The 14910-nt window shown below is 37.6% G+C and overlaps 1 long non-coding RNA gene across 1 annotated transcript; it reads left to right on the top strand.

Moving 5' to 3' along the window:
* The first annotated feature begins 3458 nt into the window (after window positions 1–3458).
* Window positions 3459–9615, top strand: LOC142223547 (uncharacterized). Its single transcript, XR_012718783.1, has 2 exons — window positions 3459–3726; window positions 9208–9615. It is a non-coding gene; the product is annotated as an uncharacterized LOC142223547 (long non-coding RNA).
* Window positions 9616–14910: the final 5295 nt, after the last annotated feature.

Here is a 14910-nt window from a genome sequence, read left to right as displayed (position 1 = left end):
TAATGTTTTATTTTATAAAAATGAATAAAAAATCAGACATCAAAATAACTATAATAAAGCAACTTATAATAAAGCAACTAAAAGTTGCTTTATTATAAAAATGTCCTCACAAAGAAGTTAATTATTTCAACTACAAAGGAAGGTTTTTTAATTCCTTTTTGTTTATATTTTAATGGCTAATTTGAATTCTTTTTTTCAATTAGTTAAAAAAAAGAGTAAGAATTAATAAAATACTACAAATCATTCAAATGTAGCCGCAAAAATGCTAAGTTCGTTCTAGAAAACTTGATCATTTTTGAAAATATTCGAGAGCAAACGTTTCAGACAAGCCTTAGAATGCATTAAAAATCATAAAAAAATTATAAAAATTTTTTGAATTGTTGAAATGGTCCGTCCTATGACAAGTTCATATTACATTCATCGCTTTCCGCCAATTTGGCACCACTTCCGAACCCAAAAATAACATTAGAATAGTCGATTACTATTTTTAACTCAATTGACTAAAAATCAGAATAAACAAAATAATAAAGAAGGTTTAGTTATTTAACTAAGCATAAATTTAGGAACTTAAATCATAAGTTCAACCACAGTTTTATTTCATATATATCAGATTTCAAACATTCACTTATAATAAGAAATAAAACTATATATTAGGTTAGGTTAGGTTGTCGAAAAAAATGCTAAATCCAATCTGAAAAAATTGTGAATTTTTGAAAATATTTGAGGTCAAACGTTTCCGCCCTATGACAAGCCCATGTTAAATTCATCGCATCCATTTTGCACCACTTCCGTATCCAAAAAGAAAATTTTCATTACTTTTTGGCGACGTTTTTTTGCTGGGTGTGTCAGCTAATGTCATGATAGTTACATTACACTATAGCATCCGGGGATGCAATATTTTCTGCTGGGTAGGGTTTCCACTCGAGCCAAAGAAAAATTAACCAAAAAACTACCAAGTAAAAAGTATTATTTTGCAGTCGTTGATCAAATTTTTGTGGTGTTATAAAAAAAAAAGAAAAAAAATCTAAAAAATATTTAATTATCATATTTTAGAAGTTTATTTATTAATTTTCATCACTCCTAATCATTAGCGTAGCTAGACAATTTTCCTAGGGGGCTATAGCCCATAGCCCCCTTGGCAAAAAATTATAGACTGTACTTATAGGTTCAATTAATGTTTTATTATATAAAAATGAATAAAAAAATTAGACATCAAAATAACTATAATAAAGCAACTTATAATAAAGCAACTAAAAGTTGCTTTATTATAAAAGTGTCCTCACAAAGAAGTTAATTATTTCAACTACAAAGGAAATTTTTTTTAATTCCTTTTTGTTTATATTTTAATGGCTAATTTGAATTCTTTTTTTCAATTAGTTAAAAAAAAGAGTAAGAATTAATAAAATACTACAAATCATTCAAATGTAGCCGCAAAAATGCTAAGTTCATTCTAGAAAACTTGATCATTTTTGAAAATATTCGAGGGCAAACGTTTCAGACAAGCCTTAGAATGCATTAAAAATCATAAAAAAATTATAAAAATTTTTTGAATTGTTGAAATGGTCCGTCCTATGACAAGTTCATATTACATTCATCGCTTTCCGCCAATTTGGCACCACTTCCGAACCCAAAAATAACATTAGAGTAGTCGATTACTATTTTTAACTCAATTGACTAAAAATCAGAATAAACAAAATAATAAAGAAGGTTTAGTTATTTAACTAAGCATAAATTTAGGAACTTAAATCATAAGTTCAACCACAGTTTTATTTCATATATATCTGTTGAACCCATGGCTCAACCTGTTTGCGACGAATACCTCTAATAATATTATATCATATATTCACTTGTCATTTTGAATTCTTAAGATACATTTTTTGAATTCGCCATACATTGTATATCTTGACATATTTTTCACTCATTGGAATATAAATCAAATGTTCGTTTTTCCCGCTTGATGCACGATTGTATAAAGTTTAGTTGTAGAACCGCAACCATCGAATAAAGTTAAACTGGCCTGAATTCTACGAATTCATTTAATCTTTTATTTCCCAAGAGGCCATTTGGATTCGAATAGTGAAACTTATACTCTCCAAAAATCCCTACATACGAGCAAGAAGGGATTAAACATGGTCCTTCGAACCGGATCCTACGGATTAGGATAGGAATGAACTGTGTGGAAATTCAAACGAAAAAAAACTGCGATCATAATAATAGGCGATTTACTCAGTTTCCTGCTGAAAACAAATAAAATAAAACAGCGATAGAGCCTACCCATCATATATCGGTGACGTCAGAAACATCAATAACATCATCAGCGAGACATCAGAAATTAATATACATCGGCCAAAGAAAAGTAACACGTAAGAGAGAATGAGAAGGTAGGTACGGCGATGTATTAGCATTTTTACACAAGTGATCAATTTTCTAAAGAGTCAAAAGACGAAACAAAAAGAGTGAGAAAAACAACAACAATATAAAGTGCACATCAAAAAGAATAAAAATCAAATTACATATAGAACGTCATAGATGAATTGTTATACAAAGAAGTGTGGAAGAAGGAAAAAACTAATCGATAATAAAAACTGTCAAAATCGAAACCATCAAGTCTAGAATCAATGGCAATATAAGTGAAATCGATTTCCCGAAATGATAATCGATAGCAAAAAATCGTAATCGGTAACTCACTAAAAGAAGCATGTCACACTGACACATTCTAACAAAAACAAAACTTAATCAAAACAGAATAAAAGATAGCAAGTGACTGATCGTCGCGAATGCTTTTATGAATCTTTATTTAAAAACTTCGCTTTCTGTGTGATAAAAAAAACCTGTTCGAAAAAAAAACTTTTTCCGATTTGGTGATATGAATAAAGTGAATACACGGTGATGAGATGAAATTTAATTATCAAAAGGAATAGTGCTTACGCAAGAAATAAATATCCCCCCGCCTCGAACGGTAAATACCCCCCCCCCCCTCGTGGCAACATATAACAAAAAAAATTAATAATATAAAAGTTTGTGATTACAATTTAACTAAATTTTTGGTTAATGTGGTGATAATAATGAACACAAAAAAAAACTTTTACAATATTTTCCAAAAATCTGGCGATAGATAAAAAGTATAAGAATATCATTAACAAAAGAAGTGTAAACATCAAGAAACCTAAAACACCTGTTTGTTTGTGTTATATATAAATTATGCAGTGATCGACAACGTAAATCGATATTTATGCAAAAAATAAAATAACCGAAGCAAAAGGTCGTAAGAGTATTGCATTTAACCTTTTTTTTGAAAAAAAAAAATGATTTAAGCGGAATACCATAAAATTTCTGTATTAAGCATAATGATTTGTCATTTTCTTTCATAAAGAAAAAGAAAATATGCAGTTGTCTCTCTGTAATCAATAAAAACAAAGAAAATAATAAAGGATATGTGAAAACAAACAAAAAAAATATATAACAAAACAAAAAGTGATAAAGATATTCTTGAAGATAGAGATATTCTTGAAGGTCGGATTTTTGTATAAACTCGGATCAACGTTACCAGATTGAGAAAAATTTTGCAGCCCCAAAAATTTACCCAAAATAAATGGGAATAGCTTTAAATTGTTTAATTGAAAATATACGTGATTATTTAATTGCTAATTATTTTGAGCGATATTAAAAAGAGAGTAACGAAACTCAGAGCAAGTCAAACAGAAACTCCATTTGGCATATTAAAATGTGAGTATTTATTTTTTATTAATTATATGGGAACAAATTCCAAATTTTTATTAGACTTTCTATGTAAAATTCGCATGAAAAAACAAACAAACAATTATTTCGTCCACCTAATACAATTCCTTTTCGCTAAATATTTACATTTTCAAAAAACTTGCAAGTACAATTTTTTAAAGAATGTCGGCTCGGAGAAAATTTTTATTCGACTGTGAACAGGTCATATCATTCTGCAAAGAATTTAAAGCAGAAGATAACTGCAAAGTGTCAATTCTAAAGGTTGAAGAAACGGAATTAGAACGCCGATGGAGTATAGTTGTAATGAATTATAAAGAAATAATTACAGGAGATGAAACGGCGGATGATAGTGAATTGACAAAGATTGCTACTACGAAGCATAAAGAGGCATATAAGCGATATTCAGCATGTAAATCTAAAATTATCGAGTTATCGTCAAACCAGACTTCTAACGCCGATGAAACTATAAAACATGATGTGACTTTCAGCCAATCTTCATCATTGAAGCTTCCCCCATGCGATACTCCTCCCTTTGAAGGTGGGTACGCAAAATGGCCCGCATTTCGGGATATTTTTTGGGCGGATTTTGGGACACATCCCGAGTTATCTCCAGCTCAAAAACTGTTCCACCTGAGGGGAAAAACTAGGGGCGAACCTTTTCAGATAGTCAGCAAATTTGACTTAGTTGATGACAACTTCCAATTGGCTTGGGATTCTCTCAAAAATCGTTATGAGAACCCCCGCATTCTAGTTCATCAACAGATGAAACTTCTTTTCGGAATACAAATAGCTCAAAATGAAACGCCAAAATCAATCCGAATTATACAACGTACGATAAATGACAGTATTTCCATTTTCAAGTCATATAAACTTCGGACCGAAAATTGGGATCCAATCCTGGTACACTTATGCTCCACTAAATTACCAGAGGAGACATTACGGTCGTGGGAAGATTCGCTCTCCAATCACAAACAATTGCCCACTTGGCAACAGATGGATGAATTTTTAACGAAACGGGTTGAAATTTTGGAAACAATTACCGATTTGAGAAAACCTACTGCTCGGGACCCTCATGTTCATAATAACAAATCACAAACATTCCAGTCTCGTGTTGACGCCGACATTCAACACAAGTGTAAAAAGTGCCACAAGAATCATTCACTCAGATTTTGCGAAGAGTTTAAATCATTGTCAATAAATGATCGTTTAGATTTTGTGTACGCGAACAAACTGTGCGCAAATTGTCTCGGCTCAACACATTTTAAGTCACAGTGTACTAGTACTAGAACGTGCAAAGAATGCAAGAAAAAACATCATACGTTACTGCACCTCAATCAAAGTCGGAATTCTAATGGTAATCATCAGGACAGGAATTTCCGGAGAACTCACAATACCTTTACCAGTTCAGAGGTCAGTGAGATTCTACCAGAGGAAAATGTACAGCCATCAACATCATCTGAAGCTGTCCAATCTCATTTTGTTCGGAACGAAGGGACAACAATTTTACCAACAGCATTGGTTAATATTGAGAAAGGCGGAGAATTATTCACTATACGGGCTCTATTAGACGCAGGCTCAGAGAAAAGTTTTGTATCGAGAAAAGTACAACAACAACTTTCGCTACCCGTTGATAACCATCAAACCCAAATATCAGGTTTGGGAGGAACAGTTGTAGGTAGATCAAGCGGACGATGTTGCGTTAAAGTAAAATCCAGAGTTTCGGATTTTTCATTGTTAATGAGTGCAATTGTTGTGCCGAAATTGTCACACCTTTTACCATCGAAACGGGTTAATATTTCAAATCTTCATGATATTCGAAAGTTAAATTTGGCAGACCCGAATTTCAATGTACCAGGGCAGATCGATATGATAATAGGCAGTGATTATTTACCATTAATCAACTTAAAAGGAGTCATTTTCATGGAAGCTAACGGTGTCGAAGCGAGAGAATCGCATTTTGGGTGGTACATCTCGGGTTCCTTATCAAACGTCGAAGTACAGACATTTTCACTTATGATTTCCGATTCAGAAAACGAGGCACTTAGTGAACAAATTAAAAAATTCTGGGAAATTGAGGAAGTTTTTAGGCCAAGCAAAGAATATGAAGCAGATGATTATTGTGAGAAGTTTTATAAAGAAACCACCTACCGTCAACCCGACGGCCGCTATGTGGTTCGTTTACCCTTTCGTCGTGAATTTCCCGATACTATATATCTAGGGCCGTCTCAGAAGATGGCTTTGGCACAATACCGGCGAATGGAAACAACACTGAACAAAACACCAGATTTGAAAATTCAATATGACAAAGTTCTCCACGAATATTTAGACTTGAAGCATATGGAAGAAATTACTCATTTCGAAAGTTCATCCGAAAAACATTTCTCGTTCTTTCTGCCACACCACGCTATCATAAAGCCAGAGAGTACAACAACGAAAGTTCGCATAGTATTTAACGGTTCGAAGAAAACAAATAGTAGGTTTTCCTTGAACGATGTTTTGTACCCTGGCCCAATTCTACAGTTGGATATTGTCCAGATATTACTTAATTGGCGTTTCTATCGGTATGTTTTCACAGGGGACATACAAAAAATGTACCGACAAGTTCTAGTCCATCCCGAAGATCGTCCCTATCAGAGAATCGTTTTTCGTCCAAAAGAGAATGAGCCCATAAAATCATACCAGCTCAAGACAGTCACTTTCGGAGTGAACTGTGCGCCTTTCCTGGCCCTAAGGACATTGCAACAGCTGAGTGTAGACTGCAAACATTCCCATCCGGGGGTTTCAGAAATCTTAAATAACGAGATTTATGTCGACGACGTGCTGTCCGGAGGACATACATTAGAAGAAACCAGAAACAAGCAAGAAAATTTAATATCAGTTCTTTCGTCAGCCTCGTTTTCATTAAAAAAGATAACAGCGAACTGTAAATATCTGCTTGAAAAAGTTGGCCGGGAGGATCTTCTTAATGAAGAATTTTTGAATTTTACCGACTCGTGTACGGCAAAAATGTTGGGAATACGCTGGAATGCGTTGAGAGATGAGTTTTATTACGTTGTTGCCTCAATTGAATCCCCTCATGTTCCTACCAAAAGACATATTTTGTCCATAATAGCTCGTTTGTTTGATCCACTTGGATGGCTGGGACCGATTGTTATCCAGGCAAAAATATTGTTGCAGCAACTATGGGCAGAGAAGACAAATTGGGATGAACCCATTTCTCAACATTTAGCTCATCGGTGGATGAGTTTTAGAGAAAACCTATTGCATATTCAACATCTCCGAATCCCGCGTTGGGTAGATTTTACTCCTGGTCATAAAATTCAGCTACATGGTTTCTGTGACGCATCAGAAAAGGCATATTGCGGTCTAATTTATATTCGAATAGACGACTCTCGAGGAATTTTCAGTCATCTGCTGGTTGGTAAAACTCGAGTAGCCCCAGTTGAACACACAACAATACCAAAATTGGAACTGTGTGGGGCAACATTGCTCTCAGATTTACTCAAATTGGTAACAAAAACGCTACATATTCAGTATGAGGTCTACCTGTGGACGGATTCGTCCATAGTCCTAAGCTGGTTACAGAAGGACACTCAAGCATTGAAAACATTCGTTTCGAACCGAGTGACGAAGATTTTGGAACTGTCTGAATCTTCCTGGTGGAAACACATAAAATCAGAAGAAAATTCAGCAGACTTGGGAACGAGGGGTTGTAGTCCGCAAGATTTGATTCATAATTCGCTTTGGTGGCATGGACCCTCATGGCTTCAGCGATCCCAAACAGAATGGCCAGCTCCACGATCCTTTGCTCCTACAGAATTAGAAATAAAAAAGATAAAAACTTTCCAAATTTCTATAACAGATGACGTAATATCCAGATTTTCATCATTTAATAGAGCACTTCGAACAATGTCTTATGTGTATCGATTCATCGCACGGTCTCGCAAACATACGATTAGTTCATCGTTAGAACTCTCTGCTGAAGAACTTTCCCGTGTCAAAGTTCTCCTAATTATGCTTTCACAAAAGAAGCATTTTCAACGTGAATATAACGCTCTTTCTAACAAAGAAGAAATAAGTAAAAGGAGTAATATTCTAACACTCACACCCTTTTTAGACAAAAATGGGTTGTTAAGAGTTGGTGGTCGCTTACATAACGCAGGTCTCAGTTACGAAGAGAGACACCCAATTATCATTCCCGACAAATCACACCTTGCCGAATTAATTGTGAAACACAGCCATCAAATTCTTCTCCATGCCGAGTACAATATTATGATAAGGGCAATACGACAGGGTTTTTATATTCCGCGGTTAAAGAATGCAATTCGGAAATGTATTCGAAACTGTAAACCTTGTACAATTTATAAAAGAAAATTCCAAGATCAAATCATGGCCTCACTTCCACCAGAACGTGTTGACTTCTCTTTGCCATTCACATATGCAGGTGTAGATTTCGCTGGCCCATTTAACCTTAAAACATCAACCCTACGGAATGCTAAGATCGCAAAATGCTACGCAGCAGTATTCGTATGTTTCTCAACACGAGCAGTTCACCTGGAAGTATGTTCGGATATGTCAGCTGATGGTTTCTTAGCGTGTTTTATGAGATTCACAGGCCGGAGAGGATTACCGAAAACTATGTTTTCGGACAATGGCAGAAACTTCGTGGGTGCAAGCTACAAGTTATTACAAGAACACAACACATTTCTTAAAAATGCTGAAAAGAGCCTTTCCGAAAAATACAGTCTCCACGGTTTCTCCTGGTCATTTATACCACCTCATGCTCCCCACATGGGAGGACTTTGGGAGGCAGCCGTTAGGAGCATGAAGTCTCACCTAAAGAAAATCACTAATAACCTCTCCTTTACGTTCGAGGAGTTTAGTACGATTTTAGTGCGGATTGAATCTGTATTGAATTCTCGACCATTGGGTCCAATATCACAAAACCCATTTGAACTTTTACCCATAACTCCAGGTCACTTTTTAAGGGGAGCTCCACTAACCGCTTTTCCTGAGGCCCCTTCGGAGAATACGTCGGATAATCTCTCCCATATCAACCGTTGGAAGAGATTGAAAGTAATTCAACACATTTTCAGCCAACGAGGGAAGGCAGAATATGTAACAGAGCTCCAACGTCGGTACAAGTGGAAAAGTACTAAGAACAATTTAAAAGAAAACGACTTTGTGGTCATAAAAGACGAATCTTTGCCATCTACGGAGTGGCGATTAGGACGCATAACAAAAGTGTTCACGGGGAAAGACAATAATGTGCGATCCGCGGAAATAAAAACAAAAAGTGGTACTATAATGCGTCCAATTGTAAAACTTTGCCTTCTACCAACGTCTGAAAACTAATGAAAACCTCTCGGTCATTACGCGACATTAAACTCATACTAGAATTTGATCGTAAAAATGCTGATTTGTTTCCGTACTATTTTTTCCTTATTCTCTTTTTCTGTATAATTGCAGCAGTCATTTTATATCAACGCCTATCTGGACATGCACTATCTGGAGAATTTATGCTTTGCCATGAAGTTCCTGGGAATACATCCAACAACAATGCATAAGAATCCCGTCTGGCAAGGAGCCGGCACCGAACTTTAGCCCTGCAAACCTGGCCCGGGAGAATGTTGAACCCATGGCTCAACCTGTTTGCAACGAATACCTCTAATAATATTATATCATATATTCACTTGTCATTTTGAATTTTTACGATACATTTTTTGAATTCGCCATACATTGTATATCTTGACATCTTTTTCACTCATTGGAATATAAATCAAATGTTCGTTTTTCCCGCTTGATGCACGATTGTATAAAGTTTAGTTGTAGAACCGCAACCATCGAATAAAGTTAAACTGGCCTGAATTCTACGAATTCATTTAATCTTTTATTTCCCAAGAGGCCATTTGGATTCGAATAGTGAAACTTATACACTCCAAAAATCCCTACATACGAGCAAGAAGGGATTAAACAGGGTGAATACCGAATTTCAGATGGATCGTGATACCAAAAGCCTTCACGACGCTTAATATACCTCCTCCCAAATAAAGGTGTAAAGTTAAAGTTGTTTTCTAAAGTTGTTTTAGCGAAGACACAAACCACTTTAATTTTTTTTCATGTTCATTTTTGTTGCGAAGTTAAGACTTTTTTGCAACAAATTAAATATATTTGCTTCAATTTTGAGCAAAAAGTTATTTAGAGTCAATTTTGAGCAAAAAGTTATTTAGAGTCATATAGATGCAATTCAAAAAAAATATGGAAAGATAGATTTTACATTCATTGGACTTTTTCGGGCATTTCTAGGAAGAGTTAAAAAGCAAAAGTGGGTATAGGGCATTAGCTCGGAGATAGGAGAACTCCCCCGCAAAGAGGGCAGAGGCGTAGGTCATCTAGTTAATGAGATAAAGGGGGCACATTCATGTAAATTCTAATAACTATAAAACCGTTCTGGGGCATAGTTTTTAAACAAATTTAATTGATTCTATTAGCTTTAAGGGTGTAGAAGACTATTCTGGAGATTCCATGAGCGTAGCTCGGCTTTAAGTCTGAGATGGTCAATTATATTTAGGCCAATTTTGTGGGTCGATTTTCGAGCATTTCTAGGAAGAGTTAAAAGTGGGTATAGCACATTATCCCCAAGCCAGGAGAATCCTCTCTCCCAAATGCCAGAGCCGTTGGTCATCTAGTTAACGAGATAAAAAGGGGGACATTAATGTATTTTCTAACAGCTAAAAATAATTGCTGGGGCATAGTTTTTAAACAAATTTAATTGATTCTATTAGCTTTAAGGGCGTAGAAGACTATTCTGGAGATTCCATGAGCGTAGGTTAGGTTAGGTTAAAGTGGCAGCCCGATTAAATTTCAGGCTCACTTAGACTATTCAGTCCATTGTGATACCACATTTAACTAAAAGTACCTATTACATATGGGCACTTCTAGTCTTAACCACTGAACCTTCTCTATTATTAATTTTTGTCGAACCAACCAGATTGCTCCAAAAACATTAACAAACTGCTTAAGTTAACGTTTTCCAGGTCAGCCAGTAATCTAAAGCTATATGCTCCTAAAATTCGCTTACGCCTTACACAAAAAGCAGGACACTCACACAAGAGGTGTTTAATTGATTTCTTTTCCTCCACGTCATGACAGCTTATACAATAGTCATTATACTTCGCACCTATAGTTTTTGCAAATTCGCCTATCAGGCAGCGACCCGTTATAGCAGATATTAGGAGTGCTATCTGACGCCTTGAGAACACTAGCATATCTAGTGTGCGGTTTAAGTTTAAATGGGGCCATATTTGCTTGGTGTCGTTACAACCCTTGCAATTTTCCCATCGAATATTGGCCATCATAACAGCCTTCTCACGCAGTAAGAGCTTGCAGGTGGCCAGAGGCATACCAACAGATTCTAGTTCCCCTGGAATATGTAAGGTAGTTCCTAGCCTTGCTAACACATCTGCTTCACAGTTCCCCGGTATGTTCCTATGACCAGGCACCCATATTAGGTGAATATTGTACTGCTCAGCCATCTCGTTGAGAGATTTGCGGCAGTCTATGGCCGTTCTCGAGTTAAGGAACACAGAGTCCAAGGATTTTATTGCAGGTTGACTGTCTGAGTATATATTAATGCCAATATTTGTTGGAACATTACTTCTCAGCCAATTCACCACCTCTCTTATTGCCAATATTTCAGCCTGAAAAACACTACAGTGATTAGGTAATCTTTTCGCTATTCGAATTTCCAGATCTTTAGAATATACTCCGAACCCCACTTGTCCATTCAATTTGGAGCCATCAGTATAGAAATCTATATATCTTTCATTCCCCGGGGTCTGTGTACACCACGCCTCACTGTTGGGAATTAGAGTTTCAAAATTTTTGTCGAAAAGTGGTTTTGCCAGGGTGTAATCCACTACGTTAGGCACATCTGGCATTACTTTGAGGACCGAACTATGACCGTACATTTTTTCCGACCACAGCGATAGCTCGCGCAACCGCACAGCCGTTGTTGCAGCTGACTGTTTGGCCAAAATGTCTAAAGGCAATAGATGTAGCATGACATTAAGGGAGTCTGTTCCTGCCTTACTAAATGCGCCTGAGATACATAAGCTCGCCATACGCTGAACTTTATCTAAACAAGTCGGTTTCTGAAGTGCCGGCCACCAGACTACAACACCATATAGCATTATAGGTCTAACCACTGCCGTGTATAGCCAATGCACAATTTTTGGTCTTAGTCCCCACTTTTTCCCTATTGCCTTTTTGCACGAGTACAAAGCTACCGTGGCTTTTCTCGCCCTCTCTTCAATATTAAGCCTAAAATTCAGCTTCCTGTCCAAAATAACGCCAAGGTATTTTGCACACTCACCAAAGGGAATTTCAGTACCCCCTAAGGAAATGGGCCTAACCGTGGGAGTTTTGCGATCTTTGCAGTACATGACTATTTCTGTCTTTGCTGGATTTACACCAAGACCATTATCTTTCGCCCATTTCTCAGTCATCCGGAGAGCTCTCTGTATAATATCTCTGATTGTGGATGGGAATTTTCCCATGACTGCTAGCGCCACATCATCTGCGTATACCACCACTTTTATCCTTTCTTTTTCTAGAGAAACCAGAAGGTTGTTTATAGCAACATTCCAAAGAAGAGGTGATAGAACTCCTCCTTGGGGAGTGCCTCTGTTCACATACCTTTGTATGTTTGCTTGCCCTAGTGTGGCTGAAATACGTCTCTTCATTAGAAGTTCGTCTAACAGCCTAAGAATACCTGGATCAACATTCAGAGTTGTCAGTCCATTTAATATCGAGCTCGGATGGATATTATTGAACGCCCCTTCGATGTCTAGAAACGCCACGATTGTGTATTCTTTGACAGATAGTGAGCTTTCAATAAAGCTGACCAGTTCATGCAATGCGGTCTCAGTAGACCTGCCCTTCGAGTATGCATGCTGTCGTTTCGAGAGCAAACCTGAATCCACGGTAGTTCTAAGATACATGTCTATCATCCTCTCCAGGGTCTTAAGTAGGAATGAGGATAAGCTGATTGGTCGGAAATCCTTCGCACTCGAGTGAGAGGCTTTTCCTGCTTTAGGTATGAAGACGACTTTTGTTTCCCTCCACTTTTCTGGAATATATGCTAAGTTTACACATTGTTTATATATCACCGTCAACCAGGGGATAATTCTTCCAGCCACTGCCTGTAACTCCGCCGGAGTAATTCCATCAGGTCCGGGGGATTTGAATGGTCCAAAGCTATTTAAAGCCCATTTTATTCTAGATTCCGACACAATTTCCTCGATAGGAAATGATCGCTGAGCCTCTGTTACACCGCCGGAACATGGTTCAACCGTCTGATTTCCAGGGAAGTGTGTGTCCAAAAGTACCTCCAACGTCTCCACACTGGACGTTGTCCAATTTCCCTCCGATGTTTTAATGAAACCTGGAGCGGTGTTAGTGGATGCTAGTACCTTCCGTAGTCTGGAAGCCTCTGACGTATTCTCAATACTGCTACAGTAATCATCCCAAGAGTTTTGTTGGGACCTTCTCAGTTCTCGTTTATATTCTCTCAGATTCATCTTGTAAGTGTCCCAATCCTCCGGAGCTCTTGTGGACTTTGCTTTGTTAAAGAGCTTCCTGCAGGATTTCCTCATATTACTTAACTCCGTAGTCCACCATGGCGGCCGATTTCTTCCCCTTGGCTTTCCTCTAGGGCATGCAGCTTTCAGTGAAATGTTGAATGCCTTAGTAATCCGCTCCACTGCGTGTTCGATATCTTGCACAGTGCCCATATTTGTCTCCGGCACTTCCGGTATCATCAAATTGAACGATTCCCTATACCTATTCCAATCAGCTTTCCTAACATTTGGCGGAAATATGGTCTTTGAAGTACGAACAGCCAATCTGAAACTGATGTAGCGATGATCTGAGAAGCTATGTTCCCTCAAAACTTGCCACTCAGATATCTTATCATTCAGTTCCGGAGAGGTCAACGTTACGTCCAAAACCTCTTGTCTGTTCCTGGTGACGAAGGTTGGTGCATCTCCCTTATTGCAAACTACCAGGTTAGTACGCAAAATAAACTCTATTAGCGACTCTCCCCTTGCATTAGTATCACTACTTCCCCAAATACTATGATGTGCATTTGCATCGCATCCCATAATGAGTTTTGTCTTTGTTTTTAGTGACTCCTCAACTAAGGTCTTAACGGCACAGGGTGGCATATCCCTATCATGTCCCATGTAGACCGAAGATACCCAATATTTGCATGTGGATATCTCTAGACTGGCTACGACAGTGTCTGCATTGCTCAATGAAGGAAGCAGAAACAAGTTTAGTTCGTTTTTAGCAATTATACATGCTCGATTTATATCGTTACCGGTATTATGCAAAAGTTTGAAACCCGGAGTGCTTAATTCACAGATCTTGTTCTTATATATGTATGGTTCTTGAATAAGAACTATATCTATGTCTCCTTTCATCAGGAGAACTTTTAAGGCAACACAAGCGGCCTTACAATGGTGAAGATTTATCTGGAGGAACCGTATAACCATCCAAATTTTCAACCACCGTCACATCAGCCGCTTCAATTGAGTCATCAAGGGCTTCCTCTTCACAGATCTCGGTGACTCTCGCAACAATCCGCGGTTCAGCTTTGGTGAGGCTTGAGCCTGTAGAAACTTCCCGCATATGATTTTCGCCATAGTCTGTAGGTTTTATGTCTCCTTCGGCTTCGCTAGGAGATTTTTTCACTGCTGACTCTACCGGAGGCTTGTCCGTTTCGGTATCCTTTGGCTGATCGCTTTTGTATACCTTCATATGGATATCATGAAAGCCATAACTTACGCGTCCTTGGGTCTGGGCTAGATGTGGCAGCGACTCTATGTTTAATATAAACACCGCATGTCGTCTTGGTCCATCCACCTCATCCAAACGACCAACCTTCCAATCGGCGGTTGGAAGATCTGGATTACATTCTTTTAGTCTCTCTAGTATTGACTCAGGATCAGGAGGGTTTGCCGGTATCCATGCATGTGCTCTAGGTTTAGCCGGTATGTCTTTTTTATCGACTAACTCCAAAGCGGCTCCTTCCCAAACTTCACCAATTAGCATCAATGCAGCTTTAAAGCAATCCATAGACCTCTGGTCTGCAAAAGCTATTAACTTATA

Source organism: Haematobia irritans, chromosome 2, assembly GCF_050003625.1.
Source record: "Haematobia irritans isolate KBUSLIRL chromosome 2, ASM5000362v1, whole genome shotgun sequence".
In the NCBI taxonomy this organism is placed as follows: domain Eukaryota; kingdom Metazoa; phylum Arthropoda; class Insecta; order Diptera; family Muscidae; genus Haematobia; species Haematobia irritans.
Note: the sequence above shows the minus strand (reverse complement) of the source record. Positions and strands in the feature narration are given on the sequence as shown.